At 45.5% G+C, this 24,835-nt stretch overlaps 1 long non-coding RNA gene across 1 annotated transcript in view; it reads left to right on the top strand.

Moving 5' to 3' along the window:
* The window catches only part of LOC137570527 (uncharacterized), a 42,645-nt gene extending 18,493 nt beyond the window's left edge, over positions 1-24,152 (top strand). Inside the window, exons 2-3 of the long non-coding RNA XR_011031074.1 lie at positions 1,233-1,294; positions 24,055-24,152. This is a non-coding gene — a long non-coding RNA (uncharacterized lncRNA). The remainder of the gene's footprint in view (positions 1-1,232; positions 1,295-24,054) is intronic.
* Positions 24,153-24,835: the final 683 nt, after the last annotated feature.

Genomic DNA, 24,835 nt, shown 5'->3' on the forward strand with positions numbered 1-24,835 from the left:
ACATGGCGGCGATCCCCGGCCGCTGATTGGCCGGGGATCGCCGATCTGCCTTATGGCGCTGCTGCGCAGCAGCGCCGTACAATGTAAACAAAGCGGATTATTTCCGCTTGTGTTTACATTTAGCCTGCGAGCCGCCATCGGCGGTGGTTAAAGGGATACTGTAGGGGGGTCGGGGGAAAATGAGCTGAACTTACCCGGGGCTTCTAATGGTCCCCTGCAGACATCCTGTGCCCGCGCAGCCGCTCACCGATGCTCCGGCCCCGCCTCCGGTTCACTTCTTAAATTTCTGACTTTAAAGTCAGAAAACCACTGCGCCTGCATTGCCGTGTCCTCGATCCCGCTGACGTCATCAAGAGCGCACAGCGCAGGCCCAGTATGGTCTGTGTCTGCACAGTACACTCCTGGTGACATCAGCGGGAGCGAAGACACGGCAACGCAGGCGCAGTGGTTTTCTGACTTTAAAGTCAGAAATTCCAGAAGTGAACCGGAGGCGGGGCCGGAGCATTGGGGAGTGGCTGCGCCAACACAGGATGTCTGCGGGGGACCATTAGAAGCCCCGGGTAAGTTCAGCTCATTTTCCCCCGACCCCCCTACAGTATCCCTTTAAGTAGAAAAAAAGGCCCTGTGCTCATTTAAGCATGCTAGTGTGATAGTGTGGTATTGTCATAAAAATTGTATTGTTTATAGTAAGAGCCAAGGACGTCAATGTAGTATTAGTATTTTACACACATACATATATGATCAATGCGCTGCGGGGCACAACATGAGAAATATTATGATAACATAATTGGAATTGTGTATTGGGAAATAGCTCACATCCAACATCTGTGTTGTGTCTTACTGGAAAAAACAGGAGATTTTAGGGCACATTAGATATGAATGACATAGCAGTGATGCATAACAGCTGGAGGAATGTTCTATTGCTGGTCACTATCAGAGACTTTGGGATCGCACCAAAATCATTTAAGAAAAAGTGAATATGAAATCCCTTACAGTAAGCATAGCATGCATGGTTTTACATTTCCTCCTCCGTGTCTCTTGTGTATGGCTTTCATATCATCGTTTTATCAGAAACTGCTTTTGAGCCTGACCTACAACTCAAGGATATGTTTTCTGTCATTAATATAAGAGATGAGCTGATTTGCAAACATCTTTTGAGCTGGCAATCTGGATGCTTAGACTGTGCAATCTGATCCACCAGCATTTATTAATTGTTTTGTCTGTTTTTTCAGTTTTTTTTTACTAGTGTATATCGAGGAAGCCCACGCTCAGTCCTGGCAACTGTCTAGAGTGGGTGAGTGAAACAGCTGGAGTTCCTGCCTGTGCAACTGAAAAAGACAAAGGACAGAAAAATAAGGGATAAACCAATGTCCTTAAAGGGACTCCGAGCACCTCTCAGGGGCATGCCTTTAAGACTCCGACCAGTACTGCAAAGTACTATAAGATGCATACCTTTCTGTAGCTTGTGCTCTCCTCTTTCATTTGATGCCTGCATTGCCGTTCTACACCAAATAGTTTTAGTTCGATTTCAATTTAAAAATCGCGGCTGCCATCTAGGCTATATTATAACTTCCGGGTCACCCCTGTCTTCTCTGTTAGAGGAGTTCATCACTGAATAAAGCAGGAAGCGGAAGTGACATGCATGGCTATTACAAGAGGCTCCTCCAGAGGGGTCATAGCTTGACTTTGTTGGAAGTCATTTGTCTTAAAGGCATGCCCATGAGAGGTGCTCGGAGTCCCTTTAAAGTGTAAAGGCGACATGTGACATGATGAGATAAACATGTGTATGTAGAGTGCAAAACACATTAATAAACAGGCTGTTTCACTTGTTTTATATTGCTGCCTGAAATAGTTTATTCCTAGGCATGGAAGTGACAGCTTCTGTCTTGTCAGGACCTTGTCAGGAATACAGTAAACATCACTGATAAGCTAATTACAGCCATAGAAGTTTTCCTGGCAGAATCAGAATCAGAATCAGAATCACTTTATTCGCCAAGTGCGACAGGCGCCGCACCCGGAATTGTTTGTGGACACAAGGCATATTGTCAAGTGCAAACAGTGCAAATAACATTACACACAGTACAATTTAAAAAGAAACATTTCACATAGCAAAAGACACATAAAGCGGTTGTCGCTGTATTAAGCCGAGATGGACATGAGTGCCCGCCCATGGGCGCGCGTTCGTCCTCTAAGTGCCCCGAGGTGCAGAAGGGGATTAGGAGATGGCATTGGGGATAGAGTCTGAGTTTAGGAGAGTGATCGCTTGAGGGAAGAATGTGTTCCTACGCCTGGTGGTCTTGGTGTAGATGGACCTGAAGCGACGTCCCGAGCGAAGGGGACTGAAGAAGTGATTGCCCGGGTGGGAGGGATCGAGTGTGATTCTATTTGCCCTGGACCTCATTCTGGATGTGTGGAGAAGGTCCAGGGGTGGCAGGGGCGACCCAATGATCTTCTCAGCCACGTTGATGACTCTCTGGAGTTTGAGCCTGTCCTTCGCATTTGCACCCGCGTACCAGACAATGATGGAGGAGCAAAGGACAGATTCGATGGTCGCCGTATAAAAACTGGTCAGTAGCTCCCTGGGCATGCCAAACTTCTTTAGTTGCCTCAGGAAGAACAGTCTCTGCTGGGCCTTCTTTTGGGTGGTAGAGGTGTTTACGTCCCATCTCAAGTTCTCCGTGATGGTGGTGCCTAGGAACCGCGCGCTGTGTACCCTGGAGACTTTGGTGCCATCAATGATGACCGGGCTGGGTGGTGGCGCGTACCTTCTGAAGTTCACTATCAGTTCCACTGTTTTTGCTGTGTTTAGTACGAGTTTGTTGTCAGAGCACCATCTGAGAATCCGCTCGATCTCGCTGTGATATTCCAGCTCCGCTTTATCGCCCAGGAGTCCTACGATGGTGGTGTCATCCGCAAACTTAATGACCTTGACGGTATCCGTGGAGGAGGTGCAGCTGTTTGTATACAGGGAGAAGAGCATCGGAGACAGTACACATCCTTGCGGGGCGCCTGTGTTTGTGGTTCTTACACTGGAGGAGCAGTCTCCGAGTCTCACTAGCTGTGTCCTGTTCGTAAGGAAGTCCTTGATCCAGGTGCAAAGGGTTGGGTCGACACCGAGCCGTTCCAGATCGTCATGCAGAATGTTTGGGCAGATGGTATTGAACGCAGAACTGAAGTCCAGGAGGAGGATCCTTGCATAGGTCTTTGGTTTATCCAGGTGTTCAGTGATATGTGCAAGGCAGATGTTAATGGCGTCTTCCACAGACCGGTTTGCCCTGTATGCAAATTGTAGAGGATCCAATAGGGTAGCAGTGTGAAGCTTCAGGTAGGAGAGGACCAGTCTCTCGAAGGTCTTCATGATAATCGGGGTTAGGGCGACGGGTCTGAAGTTGTTTAGGTCCGTGACTCCTGGCTTCTTGGGGACCGGGATGATGTCGGCTTTTTTGAAGCAGGAGGGAACTTTTCCCAGCTCCAGGGATCTGTTGAAGATGGAAGTGAGGACCGGGGCTAACTGTCCCGCACATGTTTTTAGACAGGATGGGGATATGCCGTCTGGGCCTGAGGCCTTCCTAGTGTTTAGCTTCCGGAGGTGCCGCAGCACATCGGTCTCCTGGACTGTTAGCTGTGTTGAGGGGGAATGACCAGCGTGTGGAGGAGAGGAGGGGGGTGGTGGATTCTCGGGTGAGGATGTGGACGTTTGATCCGCCGGGAGGGTGGGCTGGGCCTCGAACCTGCAATAGAATTTGTTGAGATCCTCAGCTAGTGCAGTGCTCGGAGAAATGTGTTGAGAAGGAGGTTTGAAGTTGGTGGCTGCCCTTAGGCCTTTCCAGACCTCCCGGACATTGTTGGACTGTAGGTTGCGACTCAGCTTGTTGGAGTAGTCTCTCTTTGCCACCTTCAACTCTCTTTTCAAGGTGTTCCTGGCTTCCCTGAAACCCTCTGGTGTACCAGATTTGTGGGCTTCCTCTTTTTGCCTCCGGAGCCTGCGTAGCCTTCCGTTGAACCAGGGCTTGTTGTTCGGAAAGACCTTGATGGTTGTCGCTGGTATGCATGACTCCTCGCAGAATCTGATGTAGGAGGTGACATTCTCTGTCCATTCCTCCAGGCAGGGAGCTTCCAGGACTGACCAGTCGGTGCTGTCGAAGCAGGCCTGGAGTTGCTCCTTCGCCTCGTCTGTCCACTTTTTCACAGGCTTGACTAGCGGCTTTGTGGTTTCAAGGTGTCTTCTGTAGGTGGGGATCATGTGGATTAAGTAGTGATCAGAGCTGCCCAAGGCAGCTCGGCTAATGGCCTTGTACGCGTCTTTGAGGACCGTGTAACAGTGGTCCAGGGTGTTCTGGTTCCTGGTGGGGCAGGTGATATGTTGTTTGTAACGGGGCAGCTCTTGGCGTAGGTTTGCCCTGTTGAAATCCCCCAGAATGATGAAGAGGGAGTCTGGGAGGTGTGTCTCCCACCTTGAGATGGCGTCGCTGAGTGTGCCCAGTGCATTACTGGTGTCGGCATCCGGGGGGATGTAGACACCCGCCAGGACATAGGAGTTGAATTCCCTGGGAGAGTACTGAGGCCTGCAGTTAATCAGTAAGAGTTCGATGTCTGGGGAGCAGCCTTTCTGCAGGACGGTCGTGTTGGAGCACCAGGTGGAGTTGATGTAAAAACAGACACCTCCGCCTTTCTTTTTCCCCGAGAGTGCCTGGTTGCGATCCGCACGAAAGAGGTCAAAGCCCGGAAGATGAAGGGAGTTGTCCGGGATGTTGTCGTTCAGCCAGGTCTCTGTGAAGCAGAGTACCGGGGAGTTGCTACCAAGCGTGGGTTTGCTGCCAAGCAATAGAAGCAGCTCGTCTAGCTTGTTCGGGAGAGAGCGGACGTTCGCTAGCAGAATGGCTGGGATCGGTGATTTCAGACCTTTCTTTTTCAGCCTTACTTGTGCGCCCGCTCTCCTCCCCCTAGGCCGGTATCTGAGCCTGCGGGTCCACTGGTCAAGGTGAGCCTGGACTGTATCCCGCAGGGGAAGTCCCTGGGCCTTGGACTCCCATACCAGGAGCTCAGCTCTGGTGTAGGTGATGGTGCGCTGAGATGGGAGGGGGTCCATTGGAGATATTGCGGTTCCGACACTGCGCCCGCAGCGTATCAGTGGCATTCATGAGAAGATTGTAACCCCCTCATTTACAGTGCCTATTGCATGGGTTATAGCAGATTACAGTGGGTATCATACAGGAGTGGGGCATGTGTGAGCAGTGCAGAAAGACAGCGACAGTAGGTTTGTCGTGCAAGTGAATATTAGAGATTGTGCACAGCAGTTATAATAACAGTTCATCTGTAAAGTCCATATGGGGGGGGGGGCCGCGGCAGGCTCGTGGCGGTCCGCCGCAATGTAGCAGTCCGTGTGGGGGGCAGTGGCAGGCAATATCACAGGCTAATAGAAGTCCATATGAAACAGTCCGTGCGAAGCGGCTAGTATCACAGGCTAATTGCAGTCTATATGAAGCAGTCCAAGCTTAGCAGCTAAAGATCACAGTCAGATAAAGGTACATGTGAGGCGGTCTATGCATGGCAGCAATCAATCAGGACTTGTGCAGGAAAGATACTCACACATGGGCAGGTAGAGGAGCGGGCAAGGGTTCTGCGGGGTGTTCTGGTTGCCGAGCTTGTATTGATCGGCCACACAACACGTGGCTGGAGCTAGTGTTGGGCGAACAGTGTTCGCCACTGTTCGGGTTCTGCAGAACATCACCCTGTTCGGGTGATGTTCGAGTTCGGCCGAACACCTGACGGTGCTCGGCCAAACCGTTCGGCCATATGGCCGAACTAAGAGCGCATGACCGAACGTTCCCCGAACGTTCGGCTAGCGCTGTGATTGGCCGAACGGGTCACGTGGTTCGGACCCGAACGCGCTCTGATTGGCCGAACTGTCACGTGGTTCGGGTAAATAAATACCCGAACCACGTCATATCTCCGCCATTTGTCTGTGGGTTTAGCTTTGGGTAGGCAGGCAGGGTAGTTCGCGCTCCAGCCACGCTAGCCAGGGTCCCCCCCAGTCATTGTGTGTCGCTGCTGGGAACAGTAGTACACCGCTCGTTCAGCCACACTATATAGCATTCTGTGTACTGTTCTGTGTCTGCTGGGAACAGTAGTACACCGCTCGTTCAGCCACACTATATAGCATTCTGTGTACTGTTCTGTGTCTGCTGGGAACAGTAGTACACCGCTCGTTCAGCCACACTATATAGCATTCTGTGTACTGTTCTGTGTCTGCTGGGAACAGTAGTACACCGCTCGTTCAGCCACACTATATAGCATTCTGTGTACTGTTCTGTGTCTGCTGGGAACAGTAGTACACCGCTCGTTCAGCCACACTATATAGCATTCTGTGTACTGTTCTGTGTCTGCTGGGAACAGTAGTACACCGCTCGTTCAGCCACACTATATAGCATTCTGTGTACTGTTCTGTGTCTGCTGGGAACAGTAGTACACCGCTCGTTCAGCCACACTATATAGCATTCTGTGTACTGTTCTGTGTCTGCTGGGAACAGTGGTACACCGCTCGTTCAGCCACACTATATAGCATTCTGTGTACTGTTCTGTGTCTGCTGGGAACAGTGGTACACCGCTCGTTCAGCCACACTATATAGCATTCTGTGTACTGTTCTGTGTCTGCTGGGAACAGTAGTACACCGCTCGTTCAGCCAGACTATATACCATTGTTTACTGACACTATATAGCAGACTATATAGCATTGTGTGTACACCGCTCAGCCAGACTATATACCATTGTTTACTGACACTCTGTGTACACCGCTCAGCCAGACTATATACCATTGTTTACTGCCACTCTGATTCTGCTGGGAACAGTAGTACACCGCTCGTTCAGCCACACTATATAGCATTCTGTGTACTGTTCTGTGTCTGCTGGGAACAGTAGTACACCGCTCGTTCAGCCACACTATATAGCATTCTGTGTACTGTTCTGTGTCTGCTGGGAACAGTAGTACACCGCTCGTTCAGCCACACTATATAGCATTCTGTGTACTGTTCTGTGTCTGCTGGGAACAGTAATACACCGCTCGTTCAGCCACACTATATAGCATTCTGTGTACTGTTCTGTGTCTGCTGGGAACAGTGGTACACCGCTCGTTCAGCCACACTATATAGCATTCTGTGTACTGTTCTGTGTCTGCTGGGAACAGTAGTACACCGCTCGTTCAGCCACACTATATAGCATTCTGTGTACTGTTCTGTGTCTGCTGGGAATAGTGGTACACCGCTCGTTCAGCCACACTATATAGCATTCTGTGTACTGTTCTGTGTCTGCTGGGAACAGTAGTACACCGCTCGTTCAGCCACACTATATAGCATTCTGTGTACTGTTCTGTGTCTGCTGGGAATAGTGGTACACCGCTCGTTCAGCCACACTATATAGCATTCTGTGTACTGTTCTGTGTCTGCTGGGAACAGTAGTACACCGCTCGTTCAGCCACACTATATAGCATTCTGTGTACTGTTCTGTGTCTGCTGGGAACAGTAGTACACCGCTCGTCCAGCCACACTATATAGCATTCTGTGTACTGTTCTGTGTCTGCTGGGAACAGTAGTACACCGCTCGTTCAGCCACACTATATAGCATTCTGTGTACTGTTCTGTGTCTGCTGGGAACAGTAGTACACCGCTCGTTCAGCCACACTATATAGCATTCTGTGTACTGTTCTGTGTCTGCTGGGAATAGTGGTACACCGCTCGTTCAGCCACACTATATAGCATTCTGTGTACTGTTCTGTGTCTGCTGGGAACAGTAGTACACCGCTCGTTCAGCCACACTATATAGCATTCTGTGTACTGTTCTGTGTCTGCTGGGAACAGTAGTACACCGCTCGTTCAGCCACACTATATAGCATTCTGTGTACTGTTCTGTGTCTGCTGGGAATAGTGGTACACCGCTCGTTCAGCCACACTATATAGCATTCTGTGTACTGTTCTGTGTCTGCTGGGAATAGTGGTACACCGCTCACCCGTCACTGTATAGCATTGTGCTCTGTGTCGCTGCTGGGAATAGTGGTACTGTATAGCATTTCTGTACTGCCACTGTACTGCTGCCAGTCAGCGTGTACTGTAAGGATAAGTGAAATGAGGAAGAAATCCGGTGAAAGAGGGAGGGGCAAGGGAAGAGGTGTTTCCCCTGACGGTTCACGTACAGGCCACAGGGGAGCACCCAAGAAAACCCACTCAATACCGCCCATGTTGTCCAGGACAACAACCCTCACAAATCCAAAAGAACAGGACCAGATAATTACTTGGATGACCTCTCAAGCGTCCAGCAGTGGGTTAAGCAGCACCAGCACATCACGCACGAGGTCCGAGTCCTCAGCCAGTTACAAGGAGCCAGTGGGCACAAAGCTGACACAACCGGCAGCGACACCACGCACACAACTGCCAGATAACCAGTCCGATGAATTACCTCAGGACACAATGGGGTATTCGCAGGAGCTATTCCCAGCCCAACAAACTTCCACCTTTCAAAGGTCAATGGAGGAACAGCCAGAAATGTTGTGCCTGGATTCACAACCGTTAACTGTGGGAAATGCACCGCGCACTGAAATACAAGGCGAGTCCGAAGAGGACTCGGAAACCCAAATCCCAGAGCAATTTGGGCAGGAGGGGTTGCAATTGCAGGAGGTCGGCCGACAAGATCTGGAAGACGACGTTGGAGTGTGCTGCGCAGAGGTTGTTGTGGGGAGCTCTACTCCACGGCGGTGGCCCACAATGACATATGACGAGTTTGAGGAGATGGAAGAGGAGGGTATGGACAATGTGGACAGAGACCCAGATTTTGTTTGTGAACGAGAACATCGCCGTCGTAGCAGCAGCACAGATGAGTCTGTTGAAGAACACACTGCTGCACGAGTTCGCCTTGTGCCACAAGGTAGGCGGCGCGCAATTTCAGGCACCACAAGCGTGGAAGTTCAAGTGAGAGGCAAAAGAGGAGCAAACAGAAATCGCCAGCAAGGAGGCAGGTGCTCCAAAGTCTGGGCTTTCTTTGAAGACTGCACTGAGGATGTTACCATGGCGATTTGCAAGGTGTGCAAGACCCGCCTGAGCAGGGGGAAAAATATTAACAACCTCTCCACCACCAGCATGAGCCGTCACATGCTATCCAAACATCCCACTCTTTGGGCAAACGCGTCAGGACAGGGTACCAGAAACAACACTGCCTCCCTTGGGTTCACCAGACCCGCCTCAGCAGCAGCAGTAGCCCAGCCATTGCGTGGTTCACAACATTCACAAACATCAGACGACGCTGACACTGTCACTTTCCGGAGTAGTGCTCTTGAGGTCTCCCAGTGTTCATCAAACACAACAACCAACAGCCCTTCCGTGTGCAGCGCTACGGTTCAGTTGTCTGTGTCGGAGATGTTTGAGCGCAAGAGGAAATTGCCAGCAAATGACCCCCGGGCCGTGGCAGTAACAGCCAGCATAGCCAAGCTTCTGGCCTGCGAAATGCTGCCATATCGATTGGTGGAGACAAACAGCTTCAAGGGCATGATGTCAGTGGCCATCCCACGTTACGTGGTTCCCAGCCGCTACCACTTTGCACGCTCTGCAGTGCCTGAGTTGCATGAGCACGTGGTCAGCAAAATAACCCGAAGCTTGAAGAATGCCGTTGCCTGCAAGGTTCACCTCACCACTGACACCTGGACGAGTGCGTTCGGCCAGGGTCGATACATCTCCCTTACCGCGCACTGGGTGAACCTTGTGGAGCCTGGCAGCGATTCCTCACCTGCTACGGCACGGGTGTTGCCCACGCCACAAACAGCTGCACCGCCGTCCCTCCCACTGGATAACAACAGCAGCACCTACCTCTCTGACTCCTTCTCCTCCAACGCATCTCAAAGCTGTACCTCATCCGGAAACGCTAACCCAGCAGCAGTAGGATCGTGGAAGCAGTGCAGCACAGCTGTTGGCATGCGTCAGCAAGCGTTGCTGAAGCTAATCTGCCTTGGGGATAAGCAGCACACAGGGGAGGAAATTTGGAGGGGAATAAAGGAACAGACGGATTTGTGGCTGGCACCGCTGGACCTGAAACCGGGCATGGTTGTGTGTGATAATGGGAGTAATCTCATTCGCGCTTTAAGGTTGGCTAAGCTGACACACATCCCTTGCCTGGCGCACGTGATGAACCTAGTAGTTCAGCGGTTCCTGAGGACATACCCAGGCGTGCCCGATCTGCTGTTGAAGGTGCGTCGAGTGTCCAAACATTGTAGAAATTCCAGTACTGCTTCGGGGGCACTCGCCAAGATGCAGGAGCGCTTCAATCTCCCCCACCATCGCTTGCTGTGTGATGTCCCTACGCGCTGGAATTCTACGCTGCACATGCTAGCCCGCTTTTGCGAGCAGAAGAGTGCAGTGGTCCAGTACATGACGGCGCAGTACCGAGGCGCATCCGGCCAGCTGCCAAGCTTCTGTGGATCCGATTGGGCCAACATGTTGGACCTCTGCCAAGTCCTCCAAAATTTTGAGCAATCCACGTTGCTTGTGAGCAGTGACAACTCTTCAGTCAGCATTACCATACCACTGCTGTGTTTACTGAAGAGGTCGATGTTAAAAATCAAGGAAACAGCTGTCATGATGCAACTGGGGGAATCTGAAGGAGAAAACGATCAGCGTGATGGTACCAACATCAGGCCATCCGCCTCAGGGAACGCTGGCCCCAGCAGCTATGACGAAGAAGAGGAGGAGGAACAGCTGGAGTTGGAGCAGGAATTTCATGCCACCACTGACGAGGGCCAGAGCGGTGCACGTTGGACTTCCACAATTCAACGCGAATGGTCAGCAGAAGCAGACCAGGAGGAAGGTGACGACTATGATGCATCACAACAACTATCACAACGCTCACAAGAGGATGATGAGGATTCTGGTAGGACTCTGGCACACATGGCTCAATTCATGCTAGACTGCATTGAACGTGACCCACGCATTGTGCGCATTCTGGACAACACCAATTACTGGGTTTATACCCTTCTGGATCCACGGTACAAACACAATGTTCCAAAACTGCTTGAAGAAAGAGTCAGACAGGTCAAAATGGAAGAATACCAGCAGGCCCTTGTGGAGACTTTAGAGAGGAGATTGACATCCTCCCCCTCCTCTAGCCAGTTGTACGCAGACAGACTGACTTCCGCAAACCCAGGACGACCAGGAGGGCAGCAAACAACGCAAGCCGCAGCTAGTACCCAAAAGGGAATGGTATCGGCAGTGTCCTTGGAGTGGGAAAATTTTCTGACACCCATGCAGCCGCAGCCCACTGAACAGCAAGCGTGCAGATCCACCTCCAACACCGATCGCCTGGAGAAGATGGTCAAGGACTACATGTCAGATGGCGTAGCTGTGTCGAACCATCCATCTGCACCCTTCAACTATTGGGTATCGAAGCTAGACACCTGGCACGAACTGGCAATGTACGCAATAGAGGTGCTGGCTTGCCCGGCAGCCAGCGTTATGTCGGAACGCTGTTTCAGTGCTGCCGGAGGCATCGTCACAGATCGGCGTATCCGCCTCTCTACAGAAAATGCAGACCGTCTGACTCAAATTAAAATGAATCAATCCTGGATTGGAAATGACTACGCAACACTCCAGGACCCCAACCAAGTAACATGACCAATGAACATCTGGGATGGTGTTGCGTTTCCGGGCCCTGTTTATTGAACCTCTCATCTGTATTACATTTATGACTGCATGGCGGCAAAAAGCATTGCTGCTATATCCGCACGCTTTTTGTCCACATGCAAGGCCTGGGTTGTTGTGTCTCACAAAGCGTGGCCTTCTCCTCCTGCGCCTGCTCCTGTTCCATCACGTCTGCTGCTGCTGGGTTAGCGTTGCCGCGTGGTCCCTGTTTATTGAACCACTTATCTTTATTACATTTATGACTGCATGGCGGTACAAAGCATGCTATCCGCACGCTTCTTGCCCTCATGCAAGGCCTGGGTTGTTGTGTCTCACAAAGCGTGGCCTTCTCCTCCTGCGCCTGCTCCTGTTCCATCACGTCTGCTGCTGCTGGGTTAGCGTTGCCGCGTGGTCCCTGTTTATTGAACCACTTATCTTTATTACATTTATGACTGCATGGCGGTACAAAGCATGCTATCCGCACGCTTCTTGCCCTCATGCAAGGCCTGGGTTGTTGTGTCTCACAAAGCGTGGCCTTCTCCTCCTGCGCCTCCTCCTGTTCCATCACGTCTGCTGCTGCTGGGTTAGCGTTGCCGCGTGGTCCCTGTTTATTGAACCACTTATCTTTATTACATTTATGACTGCATGGCGGTACAAAGCCTGCTATCCGCACGCTTCTTGCCCTCATGCAAGGCCGGGGTTGTTGTGTCTCACAAAGCGTGGCCTTCTTCTCCTCCTGCGCCACCCTCCTCCTGTTCCATCACGTGTGCTGCTGCTGGGTTAGCGTTGCCGCGTGGTCCCTGTTTATTGAACCACTTATCTTTATTACATTTATGACTGCATGGCGGTACAAAGCATGCTATCCGCACGCTTCTTGCCCTCATGCAAGGCCTGGGTTGTTGTGTCTCACAAAGCGTGGCCTTCTCCTCCTGCGCCTCCTCCTGTTCCATCACGTCTGCTGCTGCTGGGTTAGCGTTGCCGCGTGGTCCCTGTTTATTGAACCACTTATCTTTATTACATTTATGACTGCATGGCGGTACAAAGCCTGCTATCCGCACGCTTCTTGCCCTCATGCAAGGCCGGGGTTGTTGTGTCTCACAAAGCGTGGCCTTCTTCTCCTCCTGCGCCACCCTCCTCCTGTTCCATCACGTGTGCTGCTGCTGGGTTAGCGTTACCGGTCCCTTTTCCTGGAACCTCTTATATGTATTACATTTATGACTGCATGCCGACAAAAAGCATGTTACCTGTGCAAAGAAAACAGACATTTCCCGCATTTAAAAGACAGTTTTCCCTTTGAAACTTTAAAATCGATTTTCTCAAAAACTATAAGCTCTTTTTGCTAAATTTTTTTTTCCTCTTGTACCCACTCCCAAGGTGCACATACCCTGTAAATTTGGGGTATGTAGCATGTAAGGAGGCTTTACAAAGCACAAAAGTTCGGGTCCCCATTGACTTCCATTATGTTCGGAGTTCGGGTCGAACACCCGAACATCGCGGCCATGTTCGGCCTGTTCGGCCCGAACCCGAACATCTAGATGTTCGCCCAACACTAGCTGGAGCAGGGCAGAGGTTCAGCTTGTGTTGGTAGGCCGCACACCACGTGGATGAAGCAGCCAGCAGGAATGGAGGTGCTCGTCCCTGGATAGTTCGTGGCGGCTGCGTGGAATATACGCCTTAGAGGACAGAGCCGCGGGTGCTGCTGCGCTGGTCTCTGCAGGCAGCGGCAAGGGTCACGTTCGAAGTGGCGGTGATACTGTCGGCGTCAGGAGCCTGCTGTGTTGGCCCGGAGCTGGCTGGGAGGGCAGCAGAGTCGGGTCTCCGGAGATGTGGCGGGATTCCGTGGGATTCCGTGGGGGCTGATGCTGGCTGACAGGTGGGAGCCAGCTGCGGGAGATCCGCAGTGTCAACCCGGCTGAGGCTGGGCGGCCGGAGCTCGCTGTCGCAGACTGAAGATCTGCCGCGTCTAGGGATTCTGCAGCGAAGGTCTGGGGTGGCGGCTCAGCTGAGGCTGGGTGGCCGGAGCTCCGCCGTCTACTGTGCGCCGGCAGTATGCAGCAGCGGATGGTCTGCCACGGAAGATCCAGGTGGCAGAAGATCAGCAGTAATGGCCCGGTGGGCTGGGTCGGCCAGAACTCCGCTGTCGGCTGTCCCGGCGTTCCTAGTTACGCCGCTTCCGAGGAGCATGGGCAGAGGCTCGGAACAAGGTCGCCCGGATGTGATGAGATCAAGCCAGCCTCGGTTGTGGAGCGGCTCCGGCTGTGGTCTCCGCAGCAGCGGCGGGGGACCCGCTCGGTGTGGCGGTGATGCTGGCGGCGGGGGACCCGCTCGGTGTGGCGGTGATGCTGGCGGCGGCAGGAGTCATCTGTGTCCGGCCCGGAGCCGGCTGGGAGGGCAGCAGAGTCGGGTCTCTGGAGTTATGCCGTGCAGTTAGCAGTCTTCAGACTCTACGACTACAGCTAATTACAGCTGTCTGTGAGTACACACACTACCTGTGTACCTAAGTCAAGTACAAAAGTAAAAAGAAAGTTGCCAAAAGTAGCTATTTCGAGCTAAAAACTAAAAAGTTACTGGGAGCCATGTGTCCGCAGCAGCCTCTTACGGCGCCATCTTGCTTCTGAGAGCAGAGGGAGATAAAATACATGAACTATTGACCTTTTCTAACCCTGGGACACTTTATAGGCTGGCACTGAGCAGAGGCAACAAAACATTCAATCTACTTTGTAAATGTTTAAATTTAAAGGAAAATCATGGGATATATAAAAAAGGTCAGTCAGTTTAAAGTAAACCCAGGCAAAGGGAAATAAATATGGTATCTTCCATATTACTCTCACTCACCTCAACTCTCACAGGGCTAGTCATCTGCAGAGGTGACATATTTTTTTATCAAGTTTCATTGGACTAGGTACTGATTACAATACATATTCCTAATTCACTTTTATCTTTAGACTTATGACCTGAAATGTTTTCAATATTCCTAAAACTTTTTCACTATTTTCTTTCTGTCCACTGAGCTAGGAATTAGTCTAGAGAGCTATCTGCAGAAACATATTGCTTGACTGACAGATTCAGACACAACTGAGTTAACTCAAATGAAAGTAAATGAGTAGATATTACCCAGAGTGAATTGACCAACCATTACTGTTTCCACTTTTTACGGTATAGTAATGACTTTTGAAACTCCATTTAACATTTTAAAACATCATCTAACACTTAAAACAACCTACAGCATTTTGTTTTTGTAGGTAAACAATCTTCCCAACAGCAGTGTCTGTCTCCCCACAACCATGACTAGAAATCAGCAAGCTACATGTCCTCCACATAACATAGATAGCATAGATAGACAACAGATCCCACAACAAAACAAAACAAAACAAAACAAAGAAAAACTTAATCAGGCATTCTGTTCTTTGTTAAAGCAAACCTGAAGCAAAAAAACATGATGTAATGAATTGTATGTTTAGTATGGATAAGGAATCGAACATTAGTAACAAAGAAAAGAGTCTCAAATTTTGATTTTAAGCTGTCTAGCTTTTTTTTATATACTGTATATATATATATATAACATTGCATCATACTGTCACAGTTGCATCTGTCTTTAAAAGAATACGGCAAAGCAAGAATAATGTCCTTTTAAACTTTCCATCAGTAAAACCTTATCTTAAACTGTCTCTCAATGTTTCTGCTGTTGAAGTGCTTCAGAAAACAGGACTGTATTCGACTCAGTGGGTTAAAGAACTCAGAGAAACTCTTTTGCATCGATAACAACTGAATTTTTTTCTACTCTTTCTGAACTGGAAAACAATATGAGACTCTTTTCTTTGCTACTAATGTTCTATTTCTTAGCTGTGCTACACATACAATTCATTATATTGTACATTTATTTTTTGCTTCAGATTTGCTTTAAATGTTTAAATAAAAGCCACAGTAAACTATATAAATGATTTGTTTCCTGGTATTCCTCAGGGAATACAGAACCCACCAGTGTCAGGCTTCACACCTGAGTGATACCAGCCCACATGGTCCATAAGACTGGGGAGTACCCTGCAGAAGCACCCCTCCACAGAGCACCCTTTACCAGGTTTAAGGACAAAGGACTCATTATGGACATTATGTTAAATTTTCTTTTTTTCCTCCCTTTTTGTTCCAATACACACAAAGGAAATAAACATATGTGTGTATACCAAAACATGTGTTACTGCAATGCGTTTCTGTGAAAAATACTTGATTTTCTGGAAAAATGTCTGGGGTGCCAACAATTTCGGCCATCAAACACGATGGACGCTGGCACTTCCAAAAGTATAAAGCTCCTTTATTGAAACATCAATAAAAATCAATAAAAATGGCCAAGCGGCGACAGCCTGCTGTTTCAGGTGTTTAGCCCTTTCTCAAGCCGTTACAACACTGAAACAGCGGGCTGTCGCCGCTTGGCCATTTTTATTGATTTTTATTGATGTTTCAATAAAGGAGCTTTATACTTTTGGAAGTGCCAGCCTCCATCGTGTTTGCTGCTACTGGGATCCAAAGGTGTGAGGACTCGTTGAGGCTTAGGCACCCATCTTTTTCCCCTTGTCAAAGTGAAGTGCTACTCTTTTTACCATTTGACCAACAATTTCGGCCATGACTGTATTTATTATAGCATTTAGCAATAAAAAAAAAAGTTCAAAGTTCTACAAAAGTCATTTGCTAAGGTAGTCTAAGGTAGTCTACTGCTTGAGGTCATTTAAGAAGATGTGGTATAAGATTCTGCAAATGTAGTCTGGATTTATTGTAAATGTTATGTTATGTAATTGCAAGAGATAACCTTAGCCTGGGTAATATTGGATCACAGTAAATATTGCTGAATGATTAGTGAATTAGTGGTTGTATAAGTCAAATGCATGCAACTGCAACAAGAACACTTTGTTAATAAATGTATTCTATAGTGGATTCATTTATTTAAAATAATATACATAGAGCTGACATCTTTCCACGGGTATATAGTCATATCACTAAGCTCAGAGGTGCTCACAATCTATTCCTGAATGTCCTGTGATTGATACTATGATTGGCCCATAATCAACATCACTAAGAACAGCTATTGTAGATCACGTAATGTTGTTCTTGGGTTGATCACAATGCCTATGGAGAAACACAATTTTTACCCAATTTGACATTTTTGTCTAAACAAATGTCTAACTGAGCAAAAATGTGTACAGTGTATGGCCAGCTTTATACCAAGGTATTTGTGGAGCTACTGCTCTACCCACCATATGACCATGTTATGTGGTAACTGCATTTACATGACTGTTAATTCACTAGCTTTGAAAAAAATGATTCAATGTGACTGAGACAAAGGTGGATTTTTTTTTCTACCTTGTAACCGAAAGATTTTTTGTAAATTTGGGCTAAGTCTTCAGGATTATCTATTTTTTTCTGATGATATCCAGCCTTGGAGAAACTTGCTGGATCAGACTCTATGAGAAGGTCAAACATGTTCCTTCCATATTGGTAACCGCCAAGTATTGTCTGACAAGTGGTGGTACTCTTTAACTCGCATGCAATCAAAGAGACCTTACCATGTACTAAAATGCAATAGTCAGGTCTTTTTTTTTACTCTACCATAAGTTGACCAAGGCTTTTTAACCCACATGCAGGAAATGTTTGTGTATCAATACTGAAGTTATATTGAAAGAGATAGGAATGCTGTATAAATTTAATTCAGTTATTTTGATCCCGGTCTAGCAAGTAGTGTGGTCAAATTGGATTGAGGGATAGACCCTGGAAATCCAGGAAACTAAAAACATACAAAAGCCAAAATACCATGAGCCAATAGTGCAAACTACACCTTATAAATAGAGGGCAAGGGATAGTACTCACCCTTTACAACTACTTTTTCTGCATACACGAGAATCCTGCTCCCGTTCGACCTGGTGATCGCTCTCTGGAAAGTAGAGCTCTGCCCCCCTCCCCGAGCCTCACTGCTCTGTGATAAGACACACAGAATAGAACTTGTAGCGGTCACTGAACATGAAAGTACTTGATATCTGGCAACAGGATTGGAGGAGAGCGACAGAAATGGAGGCTACCTGATCTGTCTAGCCCCCAGATCAGGTAGCATTTTGTTTTACAAAAATGCCCACATCGGATTCTATTTAATACCAAACTGGCAAGTACACCATTTTATTTTTATTCTTTACTAGAGACTAATACTAAGGGCCTGATTCACAAAGCGGTGCAAAGTGTTTGCACGCCTGTGAAAACCCCTGTATCACGCCTAAACTCAGTTTAGGCGTGATAAAATGAAACTCGCGTGAAGTTCCGCGCGCAAAGTTTTGCGCGCGCAATCGCCCGGCGCACAGTGCAGTTCGTGCGATGTGCCTATTAAAGCCTATGGGCGCTGCGTGCAGAATTGCGCGATTGCGCGCGGGACTTTGCGCGCGATAAAGAGCAAAAGCGTTGCTAACTCAGCTTTGCACGGCTTATCACGCCTAAAGTCTTTTAGGCGTGATAACTGAGTTATCACCGCTTTGTGAATCGAGCCCTATAAAGTGTTTGTTGACGATACTACAGTAGTGTCCTACTTACATTAGCACAAACTCACAAATCTGCTGCAACTTTTAACACCATAATACCACCCCTCGCCTCCACCTTCCACCTTATTTCTTAACAAAGAAAATGTAAAGAAAACTTACTTTAGTATCGTTATAAAACTGTTATCTATTGTTTCCTTTCCTTCTCTCTTCCAATACACTTCCTATGGTCTTACTAATTTCGTCTTCAGAATTTATGAAAACTTACTATTTATTTGAAAATGTTCATTGAGAAGGTTCAGAACATATTATTACCATACTATTTTCTGCAAACCTCTATGTGCCTTTTCCAATTCACTTTTCTCTTAAGTTTTTTTCCTAGTTGATATTTTCATATATTATCAATAAAATGCCTGCAAGGAAATACTCAGAATAATTTTGACAGTACCTTTTCACCTACATTTTGGTACTTTTTCAATTGCAGAGTGCTAAAAAGTTATTTTAAAAAGAAGATAACAAATTATCTCCTAGGAGAAAACTTAGGGAAAAAAAGTGAATTGGATCAGGCCATACGAGTCATTTTAGCTGCATGCATAACTGGTATTCTTTTATGTAAACATATAGGGCCTGATTCACAAAGCGGTGCTAACATTTAGCACGCTAGTGAAAAGCCCTTTATCACGCGTAAACTCTGTTTAGGCATGATACGTTTAGGTGTGATAAGTTTAGGTGTGATAAGTTTAGGCATGATAAGTTTAGGCGTGATAAGTTTTTAGGCGTGATAAGTTTAAGCACCAACTGGGTTAGCACTGCAGTGCACAGCTGATCAAAAGTTTTGCGCTAGCAAAGTCTGGTGCACTTCGCATAGAGTTTAATGGCGCTGCTTTGCGTGCGGGACTTTGCGCGCGATCTAAACTTATCTAAACTTATCATGCCTAAACTTATCACACCTAAACTTATCATGCCTAAACTTATCATGCCTAAACTTATCATGCCTAAACTGAGTTTAGGCATGATAAAATGGTTATCACGCCTAAAGGGCCTGATTCACAAAGCGGTGCTAACAGTTAGCACCGTGGTGAAAAGCCCTTTATCACGCCTAAACTCCGTTTAGGCATGATAAGTTTAGGTGTGATAAGTTTAGGTGTGATAAGTTTTTAGGTGTGATAAGTTTAAGCACCAACTGGGCTAGCACCGCAGTGCACAGCTGATCAAAAGTTTTGCGCTAGCAAAGTCTGGTGCACTTTGCATAGAGTTTAATGGCGCTGCTTTGCGTGCGGGACTTTGCGCGCAATCTAAACTTATCTAAACTTATCATGCCTAAACTTATCATGCCTAAACTTATCATGCCTAAACTGAGTTTAGGCATGATAAAAATGGTTATCACGCCTAAAGTCTTTAACTGGGTTATCACCGCTTTGTGAATCGAGCCCTATAGGATTCATATGTAAATGCTACTGATAAACATTTTTCCTAACAAGTATTTCACAAAAATAAATACATTATTCTCTGCACAAATGCTTGAAAATGTAAATATTTAATGTGATTTTAATTTAAAGAAAGTTGTTATTAAATCATTCTATGTGAAATTATATACTTTTACTAGCACCTATGCAAATTTATTTTAGTAACACATTTTATAAACTGAAAACTGTTCTATGAAATTTTTTTTATCCATATGCCTACATATTTTACCAAATGCATATCCATACTATTCCATGTTTTGTGAATGAAAAGGTCCTTGTGTTTCATTCTTTTGTAGTACAGTATAAATTACTGAAAATAAATCTAAGGCCCCGTTCACACTGCACGCGTTTCCAGACGCGTTTTGGAAACGCGTGCAGGTGGCCGACACGCACGACATCAGACATTGCATAGAGTGCACTGTCTGATGTTCACACTGCATGCGTTCCAGACCTGTGCGGTCCGGGAACGCATGCTGCACGTATTTTTTGCCAAAACGCGTGGCTGTCCCATTCACTTTTCAGTGATGGGATCAGCCACGCAACGCATACAAACGCGGATGGGGTGCGTTCGTACGTGTTGCGTTCCGCATGTGTGCCTGTCCGCGTTTGTAATGTGAACGCAGCCTTAGTGATTGTTACCTGTGCCTATATATCTTCCTGACATATATTATTACTATTCAGCTTTTGCTTTTTGAAAGCAAACTTCCCAGAGTCATGGTACATTATAAAGTAGATATTACTGAAAACTAGTTTTATTATATTAAAACAAATCTCTATTGTGATAGTCACCTTTTCCCAGTACCTGTTTGGATAACTTTTTAAAGAAAATGTCCTAATATCAAATAATCATTCAATTCAAATTACTAGATGAATAGATTTTATTTTTATTTTAAGTAATCAATTTCTTATGGAGACGGACTCTTGCAAATGTATTAGATTATTGAAACCTGATTTTAGGTAAGAAATTAGTTATATTTAGATTGTAAGCTTGCAAGGACAAAAAGTTGCATAAAATAGCGTGAAAATTCACATCCAGAAAAACGAATGGAAACACTAATGTGAAAAATAAATATCCACATTGAAACCCAGCCTTATTTCTTTAGATGAAAATGTGTTAGTAGTATAGTATAGCACACAGAAGTAAGCGCCATTCATGTTAAGTTATTTTGGATTTATATAGCACCAGCATCTTTTGGGGTGCTTATATAACGACTGCTTCTATTCCCCTCCCTATAGAGCAAAAAAGTTGCTCTTACTTTTCTTTGGGTGAACAAAAATGTCCTGATCTCCGCAGAGTCTGAGGTTGCTTCCTTTTTGACTATCTTTTTTTAAACAGCAAATAACATATACAAACTTATCATGGGCACGATAGAGGCAGAGGAAGTTGTTTAGAAAAGGGGTAACTCCCAGAAGTGCATTTTTCTGACCTTGCTCTTTAACCACTTCGTTTCCAGACCTTGTTTCTCCCTTATGGACCAGAGCAGTTTTGACATTTTAGCTATAACCCTATTTAATCGTCAATAACTTTATCCCTACTTATGACACCTAAATGAAATATATATTGTTTTTTTCAAGACTAACTAGGCTTTCAATACCTGGCATTTTTTTCCTCAAACAATTTTGTTTTCTATGCACTTTAATAAGAAAGAGAGGAAAAAATAGAAAAAACACATTATTTCTCAGTTTTACCAATTCAAGTTTAAACATAAAGAGCGCTATTGTAGATAAAAATCACAAACATTGTTTGGCTATTGCTATTGTTCATCACAAAACTTAAATTATGTTCCTATCACAATTTATGGTGATCATATTTGATTCTGAAATAATGTTACAGTGTGTATTTTTCACTATGAACTGAGAAAATAAAAGTATTTTTAATGGTAAAAATTAATCTTATTGGTTTAGGGAACGTATATTCCCTTTCAAGCAAGCCCAATCGTGCCCAGCTGTGCTTATGTTACAAGACGTATATCTACAGTACGTCCTTGCGGCTTAGATGAAGTGGTAATGGTAGAAAAAGTGGCTAAAAACAACATGGTAGCAGGTACCAAACAAGGGTAGAGAACATTAATCAAGAGTTTGGTGTGAAAAACTATTTGCCCCCTTCCTGATTTCTTATTCTTTTGCATGTTTGTCACACTTAAATGTTTCTGCTCATCAAAAACCATTAACTATTAGTCAAAGATAACATAATTGAACACAAAATGCAGTTTTAAATGATGGTTTTTATTATTTAGTGAGAAAACAAACTTAAAACCTACATGGCCCTGTGTGAAAAAGAAATTGCCCCCTGAACCTAATAACTGGTTTGGCCACCCTTAGCAGCAATAACTGCAATTAAGCGTTTGCGATAACTTGCAACGAGTCTTTTACAGCACTCTGGAGGAATTTTGGCCCACTCATCTTTGCAGAATTGTTGTAATTCAGCTTTATTTGAGGGTTTTTCTAGCATGAACCGCCTTTTTAAGGTCATGCCACAACATCTCAATAGGATTCAGGTTAGGACTTTGACTAGGCCACTCAAAAGTCTTCATTTTGTTTTTTGTTCAGCCATTCAGAGGTGGATTTGCTGCTGTGTTTTGGGTCATTTTCCTACTGCAGCACCCAAGATCGATTCAGCTTGAGTTGACGAACAGATGGCCGGACATTCTCCTTCAGGATTTTTTGGTAGACAGTAGAATTCATGGTTCCATCTATCACAGCAAGCCTTCCAGGTACTGAAGCAGCAAAACAACCCCAGACTATCACACTACCACCACCATATTTTACTGTTGGTATGATGTTCTTTTGGCTGATGGTGTAATGGTTAAGGGCTCTGCCTCTTACACAGGAGACCAGGGTTCGAATCTCGGCTCTGCCTGTTCAGTAAGCCAGCACTAATTCAGTAGGAGACCTTTGGCAAGTCTCCCTTACACTGCTACTGCCAATAGAGCGCGCCCTAGTGGCTGCTGCTCTGCTCTGGCGCTTTGAGTCCGCAAGGAGAAAAGCGCAATATAAATGTTATTTGTCTTGTCTTTGTCTTCTTTTGCTGAAATGCTGTGTTACTTCTACGCCAGATGTAACGGGACACGCACCTTCCAAGAAGTTCAACTTTTGTCTCGTCGGTCCACAAGGTATTTTCCCAAAAGTCTTGGCAAACATTGAGATGTTTTTTAGCAAAATTGAGACGAGCCTTAATGTTCTTTTTGCTTAAAAGTGGTTTGTGCCTTGGATATCTGCCATGCAGGCCGTTTTTGCCCAGTCTCTTTCTTATGGTGGAGTTGTAAACACTGACCTTAATTGAGGCAAGTGAGGCCTGCAGTTCTTTAGATGTTGTCCTGGGGTCTTTTGTGGCCTCTCAGATGAGTGTTCTCTGTGCTCTTGGGGTAATTTTGGTCAGCCGGCCACTCCTGGGAAGGTTCATCACTGTTCCATGTTTTTGCCATTTGTGGATAATGGCTCTCACTGTGGTTCGCTGGAGTCCCAAAGCTTTAGAAATGGCTTTATAACCTTTACCAGACTGATAGATCTCAATTACAGTACTTTTGTTCTCATTTGTTCCTGAATTTTTTTGGATCTTGGTATAATGTCTAGCTTTTGAGGTGCTTTTGGTCTACTTCTCTGTGTCAGATAGCTCCTATTTAAGTGATTTCTTGATTGAAACAGGTGTGGCAGTAATCAGGCCTGGGGGTGACTACAGAAATTGAACTCAGGTGTGATAAACCAGTTAAGTTATTTTTTAACAAGCGGGGCAATCACTTTTTCACACAGGGTCATGTAGATCTGGAGTTTTTTTTCTCACTAAATAATAAAAACCATCATTTAAAACTGCATTTGGCGTTCAATTATGTTATCTGTGAGTAATAGTTAACGGTTTTTGATGAGCAGAAACATTTAAGTGTGACAAACATGCAAAAGAATAAGAAACCAGGGAGGGGGCAAATAGTTTTTCACACCACTGTATATATATATATATATATATATATATATATATATATATATATATATATATATATATATATATATATATATATATATATATATATATATATATATATGGTCCAAAATTCCAGGAGAGAGGTGTAAGGAGCTTATTTATGGTTATAGGAAGTGACTGATATCACTTATTTTTTCCAAAGTGTGTGCAACCAAATATTAAATATTAATATATATTTATGAGGATGCCAGTATTTTTTTGTGATGTTATGTCCAATTTGCTTTTTTTTTTCCTCCTTTTTTTTGTTTTGTTCCAATACACACAAAAGGAATAAACATGTGTTAACTTACTGCAATATTTTCTTTTGTGAGAAATACTTGATTTTCTGGAATGATTTGTTGAGTGTCAACAATTTTGGCTATATATATATATATATATATATATATATATATATATATATATATATATATATACTGTATAAACCTAAATCATGATGCAAACCATTTTTTCAGATGAACCTGTTCACTGCAGCTCTCATTAACAATGGCTGAGCCGCCACTTCAAAGAGCCGATCATTGCAATGTTAAACTCATCTGAGCCAGAGTAGTCTTTTCAGGTATGTAATTACTTTCAATGGGAAATAAGATCATTTTATTTTCTGGCTTGCTCTGCAGTAAAATCTTTCAGCGAAGAGATTAATCTGCTGGTGAAAAAATAGTAAAAAAAACTGTAAATAAGTTCCTCAAATTCATTGTTAAATATTTAATAATATATTGCAGCCGTCACAAAATCTTTGGTAAAAGTACAAGTTGAATGAGACTATCGTGAATAAAACTGAGAATATTGCTTTTGGAGACAGTAAAAAGGGTTTTTTAGGTGCACAGAAATAAAAGAATATTTTTATTTCAACCAATTGTTCCAGTAAAATCTCCAGCCATTGTGCTTGCTCTGCTTCAAGGTGTTTATTTTCAGCTTAACCTTTAGAAATGTACTGTTTCACTGACTTTTTATCTTCTACTTTCCTTAAAGGATTTGAATAACTGAAGACATGAATGTAGCAAGAGTTTGTCTTAGTTCCGTTATAACTATATTGCCTTAAAGAGTACCTAAGGTAATGACAGAGGCTGTCAATAACAGGCTCTGTCTTAATTAGGATGGATGAGTGGACTAGCGGGGTTAAATACTCACCTGTCCTGACACCTATAGGTCACAAGCGACGCTCTGTCCCCCTCAGCAGTGCAGGTGCGGCCATGTTTCTGAAGACAGCTGAAGATCTTCGAAAACCTTTGCCTG

This window comes from Hyperolius riggenbachi, chromosome 4 (assembly GCF_040937935.1).
Source record: "Hyperolius riggenbachi isolate aHypRig1 chromosome 4, aHypRig1.pri, whole genome shotgun sequence".
Classification (NCBI taxonomy): Eukaryota; Metazoa; Chordata; class Amphibia; order Anura; family Hyperoliidae; genus Hyperolius; species Hyperolius riggenbachi.